This window comes from Capra hircus, chromosome 29 (genome assembly GCF_001704415.2).
Source record: "Capra hircus breed San Clemente chromosome 29, ASM170441v1, whole genome shotgun sequence".
Taxonomy (NCBI): Eukaryota; Metazoa; Chordata; class Mammalia; order Artiodactyla; family Bovidae; genus Capra; species Capra hircus.
The window spans coordinates 46,464,580-46,486,407 of NC_030836.1; positions in this window are offsets into that span (position 1 = coordinate 46,464,580).

The window sequence follows — 21,828 nt, forward strand, 5'->3', positions numbered from 1 at the left end:
CTGCAGCACCTTCTCCCAGCTCTGTCAAGGTCTCGGATGCCTCTAGCTTGGGCTCCATTCCCCGCCTCCAGCCCACTCCCCCGAGCCCACTTGGTGAGGCACCTGAAGACTCTTCCCAGCCCTGGAGGTTAGAACCCCTGGCTGCCTTTCCCCAGGTGTATACCCTCTCTGGGCCTGTTTCCTTTTCTGACATCACAAAAGGCCACAGTGTTTACCAAACACCTTCTGTGTGCCAGACACTTGGTGGGTCTTAAAACTTCCATTTTACAGATGAGAAAACTGAGGTCAGAGCTGGAATTTGCACCCAGGCAGACTGATGGCCTAGCCTACATTCTTTCCCAAAGAGCCCCAGAAAATGCTCTCAAATGTGCTCTGCACGAATCTAGCCATCAACGGAATGGTTATTTGCAATGTTAACGTTAGTGAAATGTTAAATATCCTGATTGCAATCAAGAGGGAGCCACAGGAATTTTAGAAGCCAGAGTACAGGTCATGTTCAACCTCTGGCCTGCTTTGCAGTTTGCTTTCAAGGCCGAGAGGCTGGAAACCAACTCTGCAACATGTGGAAATGAAACCAGGGTGAGCACGAACAACTGGGAGGATCCTCTCATGACCCTATGGAGACGTTTACCCCCAAGAACTGTTTGTCCAGGAAGTGCTTTTGGCAGCAAAACCTGAACTCCGAATCTTCCTCTTGGAAGACTTTACACTGGGGTGGGGGTGGGGAGCCTATACATCTCCAGATGGGATTTTCCACAAAGTCAGGAAAATAGCCCAGGATCCTGCGAGCTCTGTTTACTATCCCTCCAACTTGCTTGCCTGAGCCTTGATCTTAAGAGAAGCATCTAGGGGAGAAAATAAACGAAGGCTTTTAGTTCACCCATTGGCTGATCCCCAGCTGGGTTCTGGCTCAAAAGTGTGTCAACCTTGAGAAAATGGTGGTTTCTCAAAGATTTGAGCTCAGTAGGTTTAAGTCTCCAGCTAGACCTACTGATCAGGCCACATCTGGGGAAAGTTGGTGGCTCAGTGGTCAAGAACCCACCTGCCAATGCAGGAGACATGGGTTCCATCCCTGGGTCAGGAAAATCCCCTGGAGGAGGAAATAGGAACCCGCTCCAGTATTCTTGCCTGGAAAATCCCATGGACAGAGGAGCCTGATGGGCTACAGTCCGTGGGATCGCAAAGAGTCGGACATGACCTAGTGAGTAAACAAGAGTGAGAGTGGAAAGTTACCATTTTGAGAGTTTGAAGCAGTGGCTTTTTCCTCTTATACCAAAAATAAGGCAACTGGGAATTGGGCTCATAAATCAGGCTCTGGGAGACTGAGACACACAGCTGGCTTGGTCGCTCAGCTCTAACCTGGTAACGTCTGTGGGCTTCTCTTCCTCTGACTGCCAGCCCTCATCGTCTCCTGCTGGTACCAGGCTCTGCCCTCCAGACACGTGTGACCCAAACCCAAGCCCTAGCCCTGGGCACAGTGTGGTCCAAGGGCTGAGCCCTGGCAGGAAGCTGGGCGCATCAGAGTCCTCCCCTGACCCAGGCCGGGCAGTGCTGGCCGGGCAGTGCTGGCCAGGCACCAGGAGCTTCCTCTGCAACCAGAGCTTTCTTTTCTTCACAAAAGTCTGTGAGGGGACTTCCCTGGTGGTCCAGGGGTTAAGAATCTGCCTTCCAATGCAGGCAAAACGGGTTCAATCCTTGATCAGGGAACTAAGATTCCACATGCCACTGGGCAACTAAGCCTGTGCACCACATCTTAGCCTGCCCACCACAGTGAAGATCCAGTACAGCCCCTGAACAAAAAGAGTCGGTAAGGGTGTGACTTCAGAGCAGACTGTGGGGTTGGTTATAGCTGAGAGAGATGAGCCCGTGTGTGTGTGTGTGTGTGTGTGTGTGTGAGAGAGAGAGAGAGAGAGAGAGAGAGAGAGAGAGAGAGAGTTTTTCAGCCATGATTCCAGTCCCCCAGTGGCCATGTCCTTCCTCTGATTTGTTCATGTGACCTCATACATGCTTCCTTTTTGGAGCTGAGCTTCTGTGATTTCAGCTGAAAGAGACTGTGACAGTTTTCAAATATGTCCACAGACCCATTTTCCCCGTCAGAATTTGGAATCAGTCTCCTACGCCTTGGGTGTGGCTGGACTTAGTGGCTTGTTTCCAGCTCACAGGTGTGGGAGAGATGGTGCAGATCGTCTGGGACTAGGTCGTGGAAGCTTTCTGGCCTGCTCCTGGCTCCCTCTCTCAGTTGCCAGCCAACCAGGAAGACACTCAAGCAGCCCTGGGGAGAGGTTCAGGTGATAAGGAGCGGAGGCTTCCTGCCAAGGCAGCATGAAGTCACCACCCACCTGAGCAGGCGGTCTGGAGGGCCTCCTCCAGCCCCAGTCAAGCCTTCGGATCGCTGCAGCTGCAATGCTGACTGAAGCCTCCTGAGAGACTGTGGTAACCGCGTGGTTTAGTTTCTGGGTTGGTTTTGTTTTGTTTTTGTTTTTTTGGCTTTGCTGGGTCTTAGATGCAGCATTTGGGATCCAGGTCCCTGACCAGGGATCAAACCGTGGCCCCTTGCATTGGGAGAGTGGCGTGTTAGCCACTGGACCACCAGGGAGTCTGATTTTCTGTATTCTGATGCTCTAACTCCTAGGGCCTGACTGACCCTGCAGGGTAAACGAATTCTCATTGGAAAAGACCCTGATGCTGGGAAAGATTGAAGGCAAAAGAAGAGGACAGCAGAGGGTGAGATGGTTAGATAGTATCACTGACTCAGTGGACATGAATTTGACTAAACTCTGGATGACAGTGGAGGACAGAGGAGCCCAATGTACTGCAGTCCACCACTTGGTGACTGAACAACAACAAAGGGGATGGTTAACAACTGGCCTGACGGTGTGCCTTTCAGATGCAAACCAACCAATTCAGAGCCCATGTCCCACCTTCCTCAATGGGCTCTTATACTCTGGCCTTACACCTGCCATAGTCATCCCAGGGCCAGGTACTAGACAACCAGAGATGGCCCCTATGCTCTAGAGCCCACTGCAATGATACAAACTCACCAATCCTTGGCCTGCTTACCCTGCCTTGTGTGTTTCTTTGCACGGAAACCACAATAGAGGCTCTGCCCGAAGTTTCTCATCTCCCTCTGCCTCCTGACCACCCCTGGTGCATCCTCAGGTGGACGCCTCCCACTCCTACCCCAGAATGGCATGCCCTGTTCTCTTGGGATCTGTGAGAAACTATTTCTTCGATGGCAGATGCCTCTTGGTCTGTTGGCCTTGCCAGACCTAAATAATAATAAAGCCTATATTTAAAACAGTGACTCTGGGCAACAACCACTAAGTCAAGCCACTCCCAAATTTCTGAGCCAAAGAAGGATATAATAAATGTTTATTATTTTAAGTGAGTAAACATTGGGGTCATTTGGTAGACAGCAGTAGATAACTAATACAGGGTCGGAACCAGGCCAGCAGCATCTGGTCCCAGCATGGGATGGACATGGAGCAACTTTCCAGGTTCACGAAGCAAGGCAGGTGCCCTGAGGTTTCATGAGCCACTTTCCAGAGAGGAACTTTTCTAGTGCCTTTGGTTGAGGTTTGGTGTCTTCTCTGACACCACTGGGCACAAGTGCTGGTTAGTGCTCGGGATAAAGGTGCATTCTTCAAACAGGAATCTTTCCTTTAATGATCTCAGTTCCTGATTGCAAACCCAGCACAGCCCAACACCCTAGTGCATATTCCAACAATTAGTTTTTCCATGCAGGTCATTCACATTGAAGAGCAGCTAATGAGCTTGACTTCAGGTCCCATCCCTTCCCCTCATTTGTTCTGTGATCTTGATCGCCATACCCAAACAAGGCAATACATCTAAAACAGCTCTGGACTTTCCAGGTGCTCCAGTGGTTAAGAATCTGCCTGCCAATGCCGGGGACACAGGTTCAATCCCTGGTCAGGGAAGATCCCATATGATGTGAGGCAACTGAGCCCATGTACTACAACTACTGAGCCACACACCTTGAGCCTGTGCTCCACAGCAAGAGAAGCCACTGCAACAAGAAGCCCATACCCTGCAATGAACAGCAGCCCCTGCTCACTGCAACTAGAGAAAGCCCATGCAGCAAAGACCCAGTGCAGCCAAAAATAAGCAAAGCAATCATTAAAAATTTTATCTGTGTCTCCCCTACTGCTTCTGTTTCTGGATAGAACGCTGACTAATACACTAAACAGAAGAATAGGATACTTCCCTCATGGTCAAATGGCTAAGACTCCACACTCCCAATGCAGGGGCCCAGGTTCGATCCCTGGTTAGGCAACTAGATCCCACACTCTGCAGATGAGACCTGGAGCAGTCAAATAGATAAAAAATAAGCATTTAAAAATAAATTAATATAATTAAATTTAAAATTAAAAAAAGACTCACCTATTGAGGGCTGTCTCTGAAAAGATCAATTTTCTATCTGTTGTGATTAGAACAATCCATTTGGTTTTTATTCTTTTTCAAAAATTTTTATTTATTTTTAATTGAAGGATAATTGCTTTACATTATTGTATTGGAGTCTGCCATACATGAACATGATGGCTTTTATTCTTGAATAACATGTTGATTTTAAAAATTGAATAATAGAAAACTGATTTAAAAAACTTTACTTGGAGAGGAAATCTCAAAGTAGTAATATTTCTTTATTTTATTCTAGATGCAAGTGCTAGTGCTCAATGTTGCTAGTGCTAGTGCTCTAGTGCTCAAATGTTGACTTGGCTGAAACTGTCGAACTTCAGGTTTTGCTAGAGGTCAACATATTACCAGTTGTTTTCTTTCCCCTCTTGCTCAATTGCATATTTGCGCAAAACGTATGGTGAAAGAAGAGATGCCACCTTCCCAAGATGTTGAGATAGCCCTGAAGGTAAGGGTGATGAAAATATCTGCAGAACTGGCTTCTTACAAAAATTGTGTTCAGCCATTTATTAAACATTTATTATGGGCCAGGCATTGAGCTAAAGGTTTTCTTTATTAAAAAAAAAAATTTGAGGGGGGGTCTTCATTGCTACATGAGGGCTGCCCTCTACTTGTGGTGCACACTTGTCACTGAGATGGCTTCTCTTGCTCAGGGCATGGGCTCTAGAGCACAAGCTCAGAGTTGCCCTGAGCCACATGGAGTCTATTTTATACATAGTAATTTGTATCTGCCAGTCCCAAACTCATAATTTACTTCTCCCACCCTTTTCCCCTTTGCTGCTAAGTCGCTTCAGTCGTGTCCGACTCTGTGCGACCCCAGAGACAGCAGCCCACCAGGCTCCCCCATCCCTGGGATGCTCCAGGCAAGAACACTGGAGTGGGTTGCCATTTCCTTCTCCAATGCATGAAAGTGAAAAGTGAAAGTGAAGTCACTCAGTCGTGTCCGACTCCTATCGACCCCATGGACTGCAGCCCACCAGGCTCTTCCGTCCATGGGATTTTCCAGGCAAGAGTGCTGGAGTGGGATGCCATTGCCTTCTCCGTTTTCCCCTTTGGTAACCACAAATTTGTTTTCTATGTTTGTAAGTCTGTTTCTGCTTTATAAATAAGTTCCTTTGTATCATTTTTTTTAGATCCCACATATAAACAGTATCACATGATGTCTGTCTTTCTCTGTCTGACTGGGTCACTTAGTGTGATACTCTCCAGGTCCATCCCTGTTGCTGCAGATGGCATTCTTTCATTTTCCCACTTTTCCCTGGTGGCTCAGACGGTAAAGAATCCGCCTGCAGTGTGGGAGACTGGGTTCGATCCCTGGGTTGGGAAGATCCCTTGGAGAAGGGAATGGCTACCCACTCCAGTATTCTGGCCTGGAGAATTCCATGGACTGTATAATCCAAAGGGTCCCAAAGGGTCAGACACGACTGAGCAACTTTCATTTTCACAATTTTTGGTAGGTGTGCTTAAGCATGTGCATGTGGGTGCCAAATTGCTTCAGTTGTATCCGACTTTTTGCAGCCCTATGAACTGTAAGCCCGTCAGGCTTCTCTGTCCATGGGGTTCTCCCAGCAAGAATACTAGAGGGGGTGGCCATTCTTTTCTCCAGGGGATCTTCCCGACCCAGGGATCAAACCTGTGTCCTCTGCGTTGTGAGGAGGATTCTTAACCACTGAGCCACCTGGGAAGCCTCCAGACTAACACAGATATCCTTCAGTGGGTGAGTGGTTAAACATACCAAGGAATACGACTCAGGAATAAAAGGAATGAACTGAGACATCCGTAGTGGTCCAGCGGCTAAGACTCCACACTCCCCATGCAGGAATCGGGGGTGGGTTTCGATCCCTGGACGGGGAGCTAGATCCCACATGCTGCAACTAAGAAAAAAAAAAAAGAGAGACTCCTCGTGCCGAAACTAAAAGACCGAAGATCACAGGTGGGGCAACTAAGACCCAGTGCAGTCAAATTAATTAATTAATTGATTTTCAAAAAGAGGAATGAACTACTGATACACAGGGCAACCGGAATCCAGAGAAGTGTGCTTAGTGGGGGGAAAAAAGCTGATTCCAAAAGCTTACATACTGTTTGATTCCATTTATATAACATTCTTGTCATGACTAAATTATAGAAATGGAGGACAGATTGTGGTTGCCAGAGATTAAGGACAGGCAAGGGGATTGGAAATGTTGTGGTGTTGGGGCGGGGCTGGGGGCGTGGGGGTTGGTGTGGTTATCAAAGATGATGTAAGAGATTGTGTGGTGAGGAACTGTTCAGGGTCCTGACTGTGGTGGTGGATGCGTGAACATACACAGGTGATAAAATTGCATAGAACTAGACACACACACTCACATAGGAGTCCAGCTGAAACCAGGGCGATCTGCACAAGATGGTTAGATTGTATCAATGTTAACATCCTGGGTGTGATGGTAGCACTCCAGTTTTGCAAGATGTTATCTCAAAAGGAAAAGTTTACCTCAAAAATAGTAAATAGATATAAAGGTTCTAATTAAAAGACACAGGATGTCAGGATGACAAAAGAACATTAAATTATATTCTATGTATAAGAACACATTTCAAGCGTAGGATACAGAGGGGTTGAAAGTGAAAGGATGAAAAAGGCATGCTGTCCAAGTACCACCTGAAAGAAAGTGTAGCCACACCAATAACAAGAAAACAGCGCTTGGAAGCCAAAAGTCAATACGTCGTGAATAAAAAACTTAAACAAATATATAGAGGGGATTTTGTTAATGAGAAAAGCCTCAATATTTATCCAGAAGTAAAAAAATCCTGTTGGTATGTATCTAATATCATGGCCTCAAACTTTATAAAGCAAAACATGATGAAATTGCAATGAGACATACACAAAGCTGAAGTCATTGCATGTGTGTGTGTTTGCCATTCTTGTTTCATTTATATTTTCTTTCAGTCTGTGTTCAGGTATTTTAACATGCTTCTCTTAGTAACTGATAGATCGGGCAGAGAAAAACTTCAAAATAATATGGAAAAGCCAAACAACCACAGAATACACTTTTGTTATTTCTTTGGCTGCGTTGGCTCTTAATTGTGGCATGGAGGATCTTTCCTTGCAGCACATGGACTCTCTAGTTATGGCGAGCTGGCTCAGTAGTTGAGGAGCATGGGCTTAGTTCTACTGCATTGGGGATCTTAGTTCCCCGACTAGGGATCGAACCTGTGTCCTCTGCGTTTCGAGGAGGATTCTTAGCCACTGGACCAGGGAAGCCCCAGAATACACTTTCTTTTCAATACGCGTGTCACATACACCAAAATTGATTCCGTAGAAATGTCAGCGCATTCCAGTGGGTTGAAACTGTAGAGTCCGTAGCCTGTGCACAGTGCAAGCGAGCTAAAAGCCAATTTCCAAAAAGGCAACTTAGATGTTTGTGATTAAAGGACTATTTCAGGAGCTGAGTCCTCGTGCCAGTGAACCACAAGTACCACAAAGAATCGTTGCTTCATAGAAAGCAAACCAATATGCAAAATGGTAAAAGAAAAATTTACCTCAACTTTTTTTTAGAAAATTCGTTAATTTATTTATTTAATTTTAATTTAATTTGGGTCTTCATTGCTGTGAAGGCTTTTCTCTAGTTGAGGCGAGTGGGGGCTACTCTCTAGCTGCGAAGTGCGGGCTTCTCATTGCCGTGCCTTCTCTTGTTGTGAGGCATAGGCTATAGGGTGTGAGGGAGCAACAGTTATGTCTCGCAGGCTCCAGATCACAGGCTCAGCAGCTGTGGTGCGTGGGCTGAACTGCCCCCTGGCATGTGGAATCTGCCCAGATCATGGATCAAACCTGTGTCTCCTGCATGGGCAGGAAGATTCTTTATCACTGAGCCACTAGGGAAGCCCAAATGTGTATTTTGTTTTTTAATTTTAGGGGTAAATTTTGCTGTTGTTGAGGTATTACACATCCATAAATACACTATTATGCCTCCATTGCACATACTGTAAAGTGCATTTCTCTTTAAGTGGATTTTGTGAGTTTTCATATTCTTGCAGACCTCTGCAGTTACCACCAGATCAAGAGAGAGAGAATGTTTCTAATACCTCAACCCCATAAAGCCCCCTCAAAGTTAGTGCCCTCCTCCAAACCACACATCCTTCTGGCTCCTAACGCCATGAACTAGTTCTGCGTGTTTCTGAATTCATATAGATGGAGTCGTGCACCAGGCATTATTTTGTGTGGCTTCTTTGGCTTAATGTAATGTCTGTGGGTTTCATCCTTGTGGTGTGTGGCGGCATTCCACTGGGTGTGTTTGTCACTTAGCTGTGCCCAACTCTGGGATCCCATGGACTGTAGCCCTCTTGGCTCCTCTGTCCATGGAATTCTCCAGACAAGAATACTAGAGTGGGTTGCCATTTCTTTCTCCAGGGGATCTTCCTGACCAAGGGATCGAACCCAGGTCTCCTGCCTTGCAGGCAGATTCTTTACCGTCCAAGCCACCAGGGAAGCCCTCCCTTGGGTGACCATATCATAATTGATTGGTTGACATTTGGGTTGAATGTCTGGTTTGGGGCTATTATGAGTTAAGGATCAGCTTATTTGATTGTGGAAGCTTGGTAAATCCAAAATCTGAAGGGTAGGCTGGCATCGTCTACTGATTTAAATGTCAATCTCATCTAAAAAAAAACAAAAAACAAAAACCTTCAGAGAAACATCTAGAATAGTATTTGACCAAACATCTGGGAACTGTGGCTTATTCAAGTTAACACATAAAATTAACCATCACAAATATGTACCCAGGAGTGGAGCTTTAGTAGAGAACATGATTTTTCCAAGTAGTTGAATCATTTTAACACTCCCACCAAGAAAGCATGAAAGTTCCAGTTGCTCTGTATCCTTGCTAACACTTGGAATTGTCAGTGCTTCCAATTTTTCTAATGGATGTATGTGAAGTGAAGTGAAGTCACTCAGTCGTGTCCGACTCTTTGTGACCCCATGGACTGCAGCCTACCAGGCTCCTCCACCCATGGGATTTTCTAGGCAAGAGTACTGGAGTGGGTTGCCATTTCCTTCTCCAGGGGATCTTCCCGACCCAGGGATCAAACCTGGGTCTCCCGCATTATAGCCAGACGCTTTACCATCTGAGCACCAGGGAAGTACCAGTGGATGTATAGTGGTAAGCTAATGGCATTGTGGTTTCAGTTTTGATTTCCTTGATGACTAATGATGTCACACACCTTTTCTTATGCTTGAGGGTTGTGTAATATTGCCACACAGAATATTTCCAAACAGCAAACTCTTTATCCCGCCTTAAATTTTACTGAAGAATAGTTAATTTACAATGTTGTGTTAATTTCTGCTCTACAGCAAAGTGACTCAGTTGTGCACATTTATGCATTTTTTTCATTTTCTTTTCCATTTGGTTTATCACAGGATATTGTTTGTAGTATTTTATGCTATTCAGTAGGACCTTGTTGTTTATCCATCCTATGTATACAACAAGTAGCTTTATTTTCTTTATTTGTTTTGTTGTGGCATGTGAGATCTGGTAGCCTGACCAGGGATGTAACCCGGGCCCCCTGTGTCGGGAGTGCGGGGTCTTAACCATTTCCCTGGACCATCAGGGAAATCACAAACACTTTATTTTTTTAAAGATGAGAGTTGGACTCTGAAATATGGGCACAAGTGGCTAGTAATCTGCTCCCCTTTCAAGCCAAAGGTTTTAAATATTTAGTCATCACATATTAAATATTAAGTTTGGCCATATAGAATATGCTTTAAGAAAAGAGATTGTTTACAGAAACATATTCACTTTCGGGGGCTGGAAAAAACCTTCCTAGCCATTGCCTACCTTTCTGCTTCTTTGTTATTACTCTCTACTCTGTTGTGTCTGATTCTTTGCAGCCTCGTGGACTGTAGCCCACTGGGTTCCTCTGTCCCTGGGATTTCCCAGGCAAGAATACCGGAGTGGATTGCATTCCCTTCTCAAGGGGATCGAACCCACGTTTCCTGCATTGCAGGTGGATTCTTTACCACTGAACCACCTGGGAATTCTTGCTTCCAGTTGTGTATTAATTGGATATAAGTTCAGCTGAGGTTACAAAGCTTTCAAATAACAGAAGCTGAAACAAGTTAGTTTTTTTCTTGTTCAGCTAACAGTCCAGAGTCATCTGAATGGGGCTGGTATCCACTCCCCGTGGTGATGGAGACCCAGGCTCCTTCCAGCTGACTCTGTTACACGGTTGGCCCATCTCTGAGTTCTAGCCAGGGGAAGGGGGTCTCTGGACCACACCTCCTGGGGTGGCACCTTCTGGGGTTTACCATGCAGTTGGCAAACTTGCTGCCAATACCCAGCATGACCCCATGCAGCATTTGGTTTGGAAGTTCTGACTTTCAATTGACAATGATTCCTAGTGAACAGGCCTTGCAAAAATCCTCAGCAAAGAGAGGCAATGTTATCAAGAAGTCTTTTTTCTCCATTTTCAGCACTTCGTGGAGGGGGGGCGGGAGGGCGGCGCGGCACAGATCAATTCATATTCAACCAGTTATTTTAAGGAATCAAGGTTGGGGGTGGGTAAGCTGCCTACTGTATATACGGGCCCCCTGGGAAGCTCCCCGTGGGCTCCGCCCAGGCCCCTGTCTGACTAGGGTAACACATCCCCGGTTTGACAGCAGCTATTCTCTCACATTCTACCAAGCATCTCCTGAAGCTCACAAACGTGCCACCACCACAGGGCTGGAGGGCTCACTCCTAAACTCTCTCCTCCACTTGTGTTAGAACAATTTGGACTGCAAGCCACAGACACCTCACTCAAAGCAAAGTGAACGGATTGACCCAGCCCGCGGGGCGAGGACGGTGCTTCTGACTTGAGGCTCACCGGTTCAGCTCCAGCCCATCCCAGTCTCCCTGGCCCCTCACCTGCCCCAAGCCATGTCCTGGTCTTGGACTCTGCCGTCTGGGGAGTCCCAGCCTGAGACAGAAGGAGCTTGTTATGGTAAGTTTTTTGGGAGTATTTCCAACCTTGGGAAGGGGAGTGGCTGATACATTTAGTCCCATGGGTGTTTATTGACAGGATCTGTCAATGCACGGGGAGGAGGGGCTCAGGCAGGTTCCGTGGACTCAGGGACTCTGTCTCACCCCCTGCTGAGTTCTCAGTGCCTTGACCAGTTCCTGATATTCAGCAGATTTTCAAGGAAAAGCTGTGGAGGGCGTGAGCGGGTGGGTGGCCCCGCTCCTTTTGGGCAGCATCTTCTGGCCCTGCCTCTCTGTGCCAAGTTTCTGCCTGGGTTGCACCTCCCTCCTGGTTGCTGCACTCCCTGGTTGTGCCTCAGGAGGGTGCCAGAACCTTGGCATCTAGAGAGGAAGGGTGCTCCCCACAGCTCAGGACCCACACCTGACGGTCCCTGGCTGGGTGTCTCAGGACATGTGTCAGGAGGAAAAACCTTACCAGCTTCTCCCGCATGAGGCAGGAACTCATCAGCCCCTGGCAGGTATGGGGATGGCTCTAGGGTGGGGTGTGCTCCCTGGAGCCAGTCTCAGGGAGCAGAGATCCTGAGAGCAGAAAAGGCATTTATCCCAGGATAGATGGGGAGGACCAGAGGTTTGGATCCTGAGTTGGCCCAGTGGGTTCTGACCACCTTCTCTCTGCTAACTGGGGAGGTGGGAGAGAAGAATCTGGGGCTCTATTTGGAGTGCAGACAGTGGGCAGGGACCAGGCTGGGTATGAATGATACCTCTGTATGCCAGTGTCATCTCATTTAATCCCCACAGCTTGTCTCCACTTTGCACGTGAGGAAAGGGAGGCAGAAAAATTCTAAGGAGTGAGGCCAAGGTCCCTGAAAGTGTGGGGGAGCTATAATGCAAACCACTTGGCCCCAAGAGTGCACTCTTGCCCTTGAAGCCCAAGAGGGGGAACTACAACCCAAGTGCCACCAGGGCAGGGGACTTGTCTTCTTGACTGCTCAGTTTGTGGAGGCCTATGCTTTCAAACTATGGTATTGGAGAAGACTCTTAAGAGTCCCTTGGGCAGCGGAAATCAACTCTGGATATTCATTGGAAGGACTGATGCTGATGCTGAAGCTCCAATATTTTGGTCATCTGATGTGAAGAGCCAACTCTGGAAAAGATCCTGATGCTGGGAAAGAGGGGAGAAGCATAAGGGGGCGACAGAGGATGAGATGGTTGGATGGCATCACCGACTCAATGGACATGAATCTAAGCAAACTCTGGGAGACAGTGAAGGACAGGGAAGCCTGGCGTGCTGCAGTTTATGGGGTTGCAAAGTCACAACTTAGAGACTGAACAACAACTCCTCAGTTCTGGACCCTAACTGTGTCTTCCCAGGGTTTTAGTAAAGCAGGCGGGGTGCAGGCTGGTCCCTGAGAGCCGTGCAATGGTGAGGTGTGGTCTGTCTGGTGGCAGGGCTATTATTTTTAAATTAACAAAAATTTTTTTTTGAATTTATTTTGGGCTGTACTGGTCTTTGTTGCCACACATTGGCTTTCTCTAGTTGTGGCGAACACGCTTCTCATTAGATTATGGTGGCTCCTCTTGCCTCAGAGCGCGGGCACACAGGCTTTAGTTGCCCCCAGGCATGTAGGATCTTCCTGGACCAGGAAGTCAACCCGTGCCCCCTGCATTGGCAGGCCGATTCTTAACCCCTGGACCACCAGAGAAGTCCCTGTACTATTATTGTTTTATTTATTTGTTAGCTGCACCACTTGGCATGCAGGATCTTAGTTCCCCCACCGGGGATCGAACCTGTGCCCTCTGCAGTGGAAGCACAGACTGCTAACCACTGGCCTTCCGGGGCTGTCCCAGGACTGTTGCTGCTACTTTCTCAAGGCCTGTGCGGGGGGCGCCGTGCCTGCGGCCTTCACCTGTCCTCGAGCGCAGTGGACGCCCGCATCCTGGCGCTAAGAGGACACACACCCTGGAAGAGCCTTGCTGTCACCAGCTGGCCCTGCTCCAGCACGGCCGGAGATGGAAGCCCTTCTGGGGTTTCCGGTTGTTCCGGGAGGTTTGAGGGGATTACTCTGAATGCTAAACCACTACATGAGCTCACCTGGTTATCAGGTTGTGCTGGGACACCACGAATGATGCGAGCAGGACCCCGGAGCCCCAGGAATCCAGCCCCAGTCCCTCTCAGCCCTCTGGGGAGCGGTGGGGTGAAGTCGTCTTCCCTTTGTGCCCCTGGCTTGGCCTCTGAGGCCTGACCGAGCCCGAGCCCTTGGTCGCTCTTCCCATGGCAGGTCGGCGGGCATAGAGCGGCATTGGATCAGCCCAGGGCCGTGGGCTTTCCCTGGCATCAGCCTGCTCTTGAGGACCGGCTCTCCCATGGGAGGTGGAGCTCCCAAGATGGGCTGTTGTCAGCCTCTTTCAGTGAGGCCCACGGCTGGGCCCCCAGAGGCCAGGCACTCACGGTGACCAGCCCATGTTTGGCCGGGCCCCTCAGCAGGCTGCTGAACCCACCACGGGAGGGGCCCAGAGCGATTTGAGGGGGAGCCTCCCCATTCTGGGCCTCCTCCTCCCAGGGCCTGGCTCACAGAGGTGTCAGCCCCGGCTGCTGGGTGCTGTTGGGTTTGGGGGAGCAGAGAGGGGCTCCAGGTCCCTGGTCTACTTTCTTGCTCCACACTCTGATTTGGCTGCAGTGAAACGTCACACGGATTCCTAAGAAAGGCATGGAAGCTAGATTTTTCGAGGCCTTCATATCTAAAATGTCTATCTTTCCATTTGACCCATCATTTGGCTGAGTGGACATTTGTGGTTGGAAATCATCCGCACCTCAACCTGGAGGTCCTCTCACCTCTACCCTGGGTTGTTGAGGTAAGGAGGAGGCGGTGGGGGGGATGTTGGGGGGGCGGGGGCTAGGGATTTAAGGCCTGTCTGATTTCACTCTTCTGTGAGCAGTGCTTTTTTTCCTCCAGGGAAGTGTTTAGATTTTTTCACTCTGGACATTCTGAAACTCCTCAGCCATGCCTGTAGATGTCAGTTTTTTTTTCCGCGCCCCTTCATTCCCCTGGATTCCTAAGGTTTTTCAGTCCGGAGATGCATGTCCATTAGCTCACAAAACCCTCTGCTACCACCTGTGCAATAATGTCATTTTCTCTGCTTTGTTAGTTGGATGGCAAAACTCTTGGTTTTATTTTTCCTGTCGCTAGTCTTTCTTTTACCTGCTGAATAGTAACAACAAAAAAAATAATAAAACATCTCTTTATACTGCAACCCTTTGGTTAGATTTTTGTGTTGGCAATCATTTTGAACTTCTAAGAATTCTCTCTTGTATGTTTCAGTTTTCCTCTCCAGGGAGATGCTGCACTTGCCTGCTGAGGAGAATTCCCTTCTGAACCAAGGGGCAGGACCAGCTCCCCAGCCCTGGGCACACTGGTGGCAAACAGCCCTAGGCAGTCTGTCCTCTTTGGAACTGCTTTGGAAGACATTTGAGTTCACGCCTCCTTCCCAGCCCACATCCAGTGACTGGTTGATTTATTTTTTACTGGAAGTTCTGCTTATTTGTTTATTTGGCTGTGCTGAATCTTTTTTCAAAAACTAATTTGATTTATTTGTTTTGGGCTGCGCTGGGTCTTCCTTGCTGCCCGGGCTCTCTAGCTGCGGCGGGTGTGGGCTACTCTCGAGTTGCGGAGCCTGGGCTTCTCATCGCCGTGGCTTCTCTTCCTGCAGAGCACAGCCTCCAGGGTGTGCGGGCTCAGTCGTGGTGGCTCCCCAGCTCCAGGGCACAAGCTCAATAGCTGTGGTCCACGGGCCTAGTCGCTCCTTGGCATGTGGGACCTTCCTGGGTCAGGGACTGAACCCATGTCTCCTGATCTGGCAGGCAGGCAGCTTCTTCAGCACGGAGCTGCCAGGGAAGCCCCGGTGCTGAGTCCTAGTTGCGGCGCTCAGGAGCTTCGGTCTCTGTTGCAGCGAGGGGTATCTTTAGTTGAGGCATGTGCGATCTAGTTCCCTGACCAGGAATTGAAACCCCAACTCCCTGCATTGGGAGTGCAAGTTTTGGCCACTGGACCCACCAAGGAAGTTCCCAGTGACTGGTTGACAAAGGAGTAAAAACACTCAACCTTTGTCTGAACTCAGGACAATCTTCCAGAACCATCCAGCTTCCACACTTCCCATGGGGTTGGCTGAGACCTTCATGGATACCCCACTTCAGCTCAGTTCATCCCTCCACCCAATCCTGTTTCCTTCCTTTCTCTCCCCTGGGTGTTGACCCTAAGAACTCTCCCTATAAACCTTCCGCAGGCTGAGCTCTGCTTCCTGGGGAGCCCATACAGCAGCTGGTAACAGAAGTGACCCAGAAAGCAGACACTCAATGGGAGTTTGGAGCAGGGTCACTCGTCACCCAGCTGGCTGTGACGACAGGCCACGCTGGTGGCAGAGAGAGCTCCTGGCCCAGGTAACAGAATGACTGCCATACTTTAACTGGGGGTGGGAGGAAGCAGTGGAAAGGAGTGTACCAGCTGTGGAGATAGATCAGGCATATGAGAAGCAGGAGGGCAGGTGTACCTGCAAGGATGGTGGAATCAGATGTCCACTGCTAAGCTTGATTGATGCTTTGGAAAAAAAGACAGTGAAAGGCTGAGCACACTGAATTGGGATGAAAAGCTAAGGGGTGTGAAGGAAGAGAGGTAGGCTTCCACCTCCCTGCAGAGCTGGAGGGCAGAGTGCCAGGCCAGGAACTTAATCTGGAGAGCAGCTGAGCTCTAAAGAAGGTACAGTTTCCATCGAGGCATATCTGCTATGCCCAGGTCAGGAGACTCTGCCATACGGCAGGGCGACATCTGGGCTGACCCCCCTACCCCATGCAAATTCTTGAATCCCCAGCTTCCGCTGAACCTTCAAGCCAGAAGTGGCCCACCACTCTCGGTTAAGGGCTAATGCTCACCCCCACCCCTGTCCCACTTGCTTGAAGAAGATGCAAGCAAGACAGCACGCAGCGCCCCCTCCCCTCCAGCCTCTTCCAACCACTGTGCAAATAACTAGGTGAGATCACCGTGGGACTAGGTGGGGACAAGCTGGGCTGATAAGGAAGGAATAAGACCGCCTTCAAAGGAGCTAGAGACCCAGACGGCATGGACCAGGAGAATGTGCTAGGGGCTGGATGGTGATCAAAGGAATCTGATGTTGAACCAAGGAGAGTTTATTGACCTGGGACACTCCCCAGGGTTATTGGACTCAATTTCTGGCAAGGACCCCAGGAAATGGGGCACTAGAACTGTTAGGGTGGCTCTCAGCAGTAATATCCACACCAAGTGAGGCAGAAATGCTAGGATTGCCATGGTAGATGGTGGAAGGTACAGTTACGGGTCAAGTCGCTAAGTTGTGTCTGACTTTTGTGACCCCAGGGACTGTAGTCTGCCAGGCTCCTCTGTCCATAGACTTTTCCAGGCAAGAATACTGGAATGGGTTGCCATTTCCTTCTCCAGAGGATCTTCCTGGCCCAGGAATCGAACTCGGGTCTGCTGCATTGCAGGCAGATTCTTTACCGACTGAGCTATAAGGGAAGTGCAGGCATAAGGCTCAGAGAAGTAGGCACGCAGGACTGGATATTCTGCGTAAGGCTGGGAACTCCACATAAACCAAAGAAGTAAAGGTTGCCCTGACGAGAGGGCCCCAGCCTCGTTATGCATCTCACGGCCGTGCCCCTCTGCAGGCCAGGGCTGGCAGTAGGCGAAGCTGTGCAGATCTGGGTTCCCCATGGCAACGGGATGCCAGAAGCCTGCAACAACATAGCCAGGTGGGCGCTTACCCAGAAAGAAGTAGGAGCAATTACTATTAAAAAAAAGAGAGAGAGTAGAATCAGTCAGGCTCTGATCAGCAGCTCAGGTCCTGATTGCAGAGGGGTATGTTTGTTTTTTCACTTTGGAGCAGAAATTTGATGTCATGGTGATAAAGAGGGAGAAGAGAAAAAAAATATCGCAGCATTTCTAAGAAGAAAACGTCTCCCTAAAGAACATATCCAAAGTGCAACCGCAGCTCTCCCTCTTGCTGGAGCTCCGGATGCATTTAAAATTGAAGCGCAAAGAGAGGATGAAAATGTCCCTCTGGACCTGTGGTTTTCAATTGTTGGAGATTGAGCGCCCCCAGGGGACATCTGGCACTGTCTGGGGACAGGCTTGATCATCCAGCGAAGGCTGCTGGCTCTGGTGGTCCAGCGGCTAAGACTCCTTGCTCTCAGTACAGGGGGCCTGGGTTCGATCCCGGGTTGCTTGCACATGTTTGCATGCCACAGGCTGCAACTAAAAGATCCCACGTGCTTCAGCTAAGACCTGGCACAGCCAAATAAGTAAATTAACTAAATAAATATTTTTTTGAAACATTATGGCACTGGCCAAGGAACAGACACAGAAGAGAATGCAGAACTGCCCAGCAGACCCAACAGCTTCAGGAGCTCAATATATAAGTCGGCACATTGTTCAGCAGATGGTGTTGGCGAGGCGAATTCCTCCCTGACAGTACAGGCAAGGTGGCCTCTTGATGGACTGATGGTGTAAATGTGAAAGTGACTTGACAAAGTTAATAAAAGAAAACATAAGGGCATATCATTGTGATCCAGGGCCATCATTAAAGACTTTTTTTAAAAGTTGTTTTTGTTTTTATTATTAATCCCCAAGCTGTGGGACCTAACTAGGGAATATTGCCTCTTATAAGTTACGCAAGCATAAACATTCCCTGTCTTCTCTCCTGTTGTTAAAACAAGCAGTAACAGGACTTCCCTGGTCGCTCAGCGGTTAGGACTCCATGTTTCAAATGCCAAGGGCACGGGTTCCGTCTCTTGTTGGGGAAGTAAGATCCCGCGTGCTGCACAGCACAGCTAAAAACAACACAGAACAAAATAAAAGCGTTCAGAAATAAAAGGATTTTAAAACAAAGTTTCAAAAGCACAAAACAGAAGCGATCCACTCCCCCAGAGAAAACCCTCCTGATGAATTTGATTACACTGTTTAACAAAACACGTCTATGAATTTGATTACACTGTTTAATGAAAGACATCTTGAACAAAGGGAAGAGACAGACTGAACAGAGGTTTTTGTAATGCTTGAAACGTTTGTGACCTCAAGGACTGTACCCCTCCAGGCTCCTCTGTCCATGGGATTCTCCAGGCAAGAAGAATACTGGAGTGAGTAGCTGTTCCCTTCTCCAGGGGATCTTCCCAACCCAGATGGGAACCCAGTGCCTCCATCATTGCAGGCAGATTCTTTACTGTCTGAGCCACCAGGGAAGCCCAGCATCTAGAATAAACTCCTGCAAATCAGCAAGAAATAGGAAGCAAATCAAATAGAAAATGGTCAAGATATGAAGGGCAAAACAGAAGAGGAAAGCAAAATTCAAGGTGCATGGGACAAGAAGATGCAGATCCTTAGGAAAGAGGGATGCCATTTAGAACAACTTTATACCAATAAGACTGGCGAACATTCCAAAGCTGCTGATGCTGCGTGTTGGGGGTACATGGGTCTGGACGGTAGGAATGAACCTGAAGAGTAGCTGGGGTTTGGGGCAGGCTGGAGCAGCCATTTGGGACAGCAGCCTGGCGCTACTTATGTAAATCAAGCGTTCACATACCTGGGACGCAGCAGAAAGGAATGTGGGGATAAAAGGAACACGGAACTAACTAAATACACACAAAGGGGGAGGGCGGAGCCAGAGCAGACGAGCAGCGACATCGGACCAGAATCTGAGGAGCAGGCGTGCTCCACACACACCACACAAACCCTTGAGGTCCAGCAGGCAGGGACGGCCCAGGATGACCCTGCGACTGCGCCGTGGGAGGAGAGGGGGATGAGACCAGTTGAAATGAACCCGGGAACCACCAGAGGAGCGGACGAAACACCTAAGCCAGCCCTCCGGCCTGACCCCTGGGACACACCGCTGCTACCCTCACTGAATATAAGGAACAAGCTCACCACCGCCGCCCCCACCACACGCCGGACAGCGAGGGAGATTGTTGTTTGCCCTGTTCTCCATCTCCCTTGCTGTTACCAGGAAGTAAAAGTGAAAGTATTAGTCGCTCAGTCATGTCAGACTCTTTGGGATCCCACGGACTGTAGCCCACCAGGTTCCTCTGTCCATGGAATTTTCTAGGCAAGAACACTGGAGTGGGTTGCCATTTCCTCCCCCAGGGGACCTTCCTGACCCAGGGATTGAACCTGGATAGAGGCCGCAATAAAGCCCTGCCTGAAAAAATAAAACTAACCCTGGAGATCTCTTAAGATCCACATGGCACAGGGAAGGAGGGTAGGGGTAGACAAATGCTCCTGTATGCCCCAGGGCAATCAGGGAGGTTGAGTTAAGTCTACTCAGAACTGGGGGAAAGGGACAGAGATCTGGGGCTGGGGCCACAGCAGGACGGGTGGGGGCGGGGAACACCAGCCAGGGTCACCCCCCAACATCGTCCACCTCAACCCCCCACTTCAATTGCCCAGACCTAGGAGGGGAAGGGGGCGACAGAGGATGAGATGGTTGGATGGCATCACCGACTCGATGGACATGAGTTCGAGGAAGTTCCGGGAGATGGTGATGGACAGGGAAGCTTGGCGTGTGGCAGTCCACAAGGTCGCAGAGAGTCGGACACGACTGAGGGACTGAACAGCAGCAAGAACACTGGGCTGGGTTGCCATTTCCTCCCCCAGGGGACCCTGCCTGTACAGGAAGATCGAGGTCGGGCTGTCCCTCTCAGGCCCTCGAGAGCCCAGAGGAGGGGACCTCTACAGTGCCTGGTGAGATTCTAGTCCCGATCTTTGTGCCTGGGGGTGTGCAGGTGTGTCTGAGTGTGTGTGATGTGTGAGAAAGGGTTGTGCCGGTATGGGGGTGTCTTTGCAGGTGGGGGTGTGTGGTCCTCACCAGGGCTGTGGAATGTGCTGCAAAGCGAGAATGTAGCAGGAAGCGGCCGGTACAGGAAGGTTGTTTTTGACATAAAATTGCAACTGTTTATGTTTTTCTTTGCTCTTTGTAGCTCATTGAATACAGGATGTTAAGAACTGGGGGAGGCAAATTTCAGGTGACTTTTAGCTCAGGTCAAATAAGCAAAGGGAGCTCTTCTGGAAGAAAAAGAAGACAAAGCAGAGTTTTGTGCCTTAAGGGATGAAGACAGTGTTGGTGGGACCTGAGGGAAGAGGGTCGTGAGTAGGGGAGGAGCACAGACCCTAAGTGCTGGCCCCTGGCGGGTGGGAACCTGGAGCGTGTGCTAAGGCCCAAGGACTGTGGTGATGGGTTGGCCCAGCCCTTCCGGGGGCCAGAACTGACTGCCTCAGAGCAGTGCCTGTCCTTGCCTGTACCTCGTGGTGATGTATAAGGAAATGATTGTTTCATTATCCACTTAGAAAGTTACATATTGACGATATTGTTCAAGCTTTGCATGGCCCCTAAAGAATCCCTGCTGGGGTGGGGTAGGGTGGGGGTGCAGGAGATGTCAAGGGGGTCAGGTGAGGCGCACTGGTCCTTAGGCAGGAATGCGCTTCTCCTGACTCCTGTCTGGGTTTTCTTTCTGCCTCTGCCCCGACCGCCACCCCAATCCCACAAACACCTGGACTCGATGTCCTCCCAGTGGCTGCCTCTCCTCCCGGGTCCCCCTCTCCGTCTCCCGTAAGGCTTCCTTCCCCACACAGTCACCAAGTCCCGAAGCTTCCACCTGGATGTGCTTGGAGAACTTGCCCAGGGCCCAACCTAAGGTGTCCTGCCTGGGGCCTGGCTCCTCTGGATCGTCAGCCAGCTCAGCCAGCTCTAGGGGAGGGGTCCTTATGAAACACCACCTGGACACCCCTCTCTGAAGCTTTCTCCATCACTGCCATCAGAGAGACCCAGAGTAGGGCCTGAACAACTTGGAAAGGGGCTCCCAGGTGGACAGTTGGGGTTAAATAGCTTGGAGCTTGTCCTGGAATCCTTTAAAATCACTCTCAATCCTGATGGAACTGAAGGACGCTGATCAGGGTGTTATTGTGCCAGAAACACCTAACCTTGTTTGAAACAGGAGATCAGACCATAAAGAATGTGCCTCCAGTGCAGGAGACCTGAGTTTGATCTCTAGGTTGGGAAGATCTCCTGGAGAAGGAAATAGCAATCCATTCCAGTATTCTTGCCTGGAGAATTCAATGCACCACAGAACCTGGTGGGCCACAGTCCATGGGGTCACAAGGAGTCGGACAGGACTGAGCAACTAACACACACACACACACACACACACACACACGCACACACACAGTGTCCCGTTGTCTGGGATTTAAAAAACCATCTTGTCCTCGGGCCGCATGTCTATGGTGAGGTGCTTGTCGCAAGTGGTGCTTGCTTCCACTTAGGGGAGTAAGACAGGTTCCCTCTGCAGGCATATCTGAGCTGAAGTGAGAATTAATTAATTTATGTGTGTGCTCAGTTGCTTCAGTCTTTTCCAATCCTGTGACCCCCTGGACTGTAGCCCGTCAAGCTCCTCTGT